This window comes from Brassica oleracea, chromosome C6 (assembly GCF_000695525.1).
Source record: "Brassica oleracea var. oleracea cultivar TO1000 chromosome C6, BOL, whole genome shotgun sequence".
NCBI lineage: Eukaryota > Viridiplantae > Streptophyta > Magnoliopsida > Brassicales > Brassicaceae > Brassica > Brassica oleracea.
In genome coordinates, this window is record NC_027753.1 from 35353365 (window position 1) to 35355447 (window position 2083).

Consider the following 2083-nt stretch of genomic DNA (forward strand, 5'->3'; position numbering starts at 1 on the left):
TTATAAGTTATTTTATCATTGATTTGTTACTTTTTCTGGCTTACACTAAGTCAAAAGGTGAAACAATACTCCTCTGTTTTTTTATTGTAAATAGTTTAAGTAAAATTTGTTTGTTTCAAAATATAAATAGTTTTCATAATTTTAAATAATTTTTATTTTATTAAATATAGTGTGACCAATCAAATAATATATACTTATTTATCATTGGTTTAACTATGCCTAATTTATATATCAAATATTACTTTTGAAAAAATTAATAACTTTTTAATATTTGTGCATTCACCGAAAATTACCTACGTAAAAAAACTTTGGGAATATATATTTTCTTCGTGATTGTAGATATCCTTCTTTTCTTAAATGATTTCTTATGTGTAATTATACATATTTTATCATTGATTCGTTACTTTTAGAAATCTTTTTCTGTCTTTTAACACTTTTTAGGAAAAATATCTATTGTAAAAGTGCTTTTGTGATTTTCCAGGGCCGCATTATTAATAACTTTTAGATTTTCTTCGCAAGATCCAAGACAAACTCATTTGAGAGACATGATAGACACATACTACTAGAGATGTCAAACAATTTTACCCATTCCGTTCCGTTCCGTACCGCGGTGGGTTAGTCGTCGAGCGGATCACAGCGGGCCTGTCCCGCGCGGGCTGCGATCTTCAAAATGCCGGCCCAAACTCGTACCGCATAATACATAGGCCTTCGCGGACCGTCCCGCGGGATGCCTCTTTATCAAACCGCCTGCTACAGCTTCTTTCATGAATGTTCAAGTAGAAGAGTTGTTTAAGAGAGTTGAAGAGAGCTCATTAAGTTTTACTAAAGTTTTATCAAAATCAATGTCACAAAGCTCTGTTTGTGCTTGCGTTTTTGACTTAAAAGCCTTCTTTTATTATCAGCATAAGCTTTTGTTAAGTTTGAACCTGATTGAGTTGTTGTCTTTGTAATAATTTGGTTCAAGTGTTGTATGTCTTCATCAAACCATCTCTCTTTTTAATTATTTGGATTGCAAAAAAATTCGTGAATTACTTTGCCAAATTATACAAGTGACGTGATATACAACTAACTTTTCTCCTAAACAATACCATTGTAACCAAATTTAATTTAAGAAAAATACCTTCACAGCATTGAAAACAAAACCAATCAACTTAAATAAGAAATATCACATTGTAATAAAGCAATTCATAGTTGTGAGTAATAAAAAGAGAAAACAAATCAAAACACCACCAGAGCTCGAGTCGTCATCGCTGGAGCTGGGGTCGTCATCGCCGGAGCTCGAATCTTCATCACCGGAACTCCTTATGTGTTTTATGGAGAAAAAGTCACAAGAATCGCTTTCTTCTCACTCTCTCTCTCTCATTTTTTCGGGTAAAATAAGAAATGAAGAAAAAAATGCGGGTCTATGTAATCCCGCATGACCCGTTTCGGCCCATCCCGCAAAAGACCCAGTCCCGCAAAGATCCGTCCCGCGAGGCCCGCAAATTTGCGGGCCTAGAAAACCTCATCCCAATACCGTCCCGTGACAGTCCTTTATGGGCTAGGATGAATATGAGTTTTCAAGGCTCCTAATCAAATGTTGTAGTATAAAAGATTGTCGAACCAATCCTAGGTGATTCTAAAGCAAAGGGAATGCAAGTTCATGTTTAAGCTAAGTGCAATCCGGTTTTAAAGATGGTATGAACTAAGAACTAATAAGCTAATGCAATAAAGTAATGATCTTTCTTTCTTAATTTGAAGCAAGAAGACTCATGGGGTTAGGCATTTGATCTCGGGTGATGTAGATCCAATCTAAGGGTGGCAAGGTATCAATCAAACACTTTCCTTATGCCTAGACACTAAGCTAAACAAGCTCTATCTCTAGATGAATGTTCTTTTGGTAAAGCAACTCAAGCATCTAATCTCTTAGGTTGAATGTTACTAAAGCAAACATGGAGAACAAGTCCAATAGCAATCTTAACTCCTTTAGCAACTAATCTCTTAGGTAAAGCAAGCTAAAAGCATTGAAGAGTTGGTTCAAGCATTTCATCATACACCTTGTGGGCAGGAAATGCCTAGAGATCTATTTTAGTATGATCAAGAC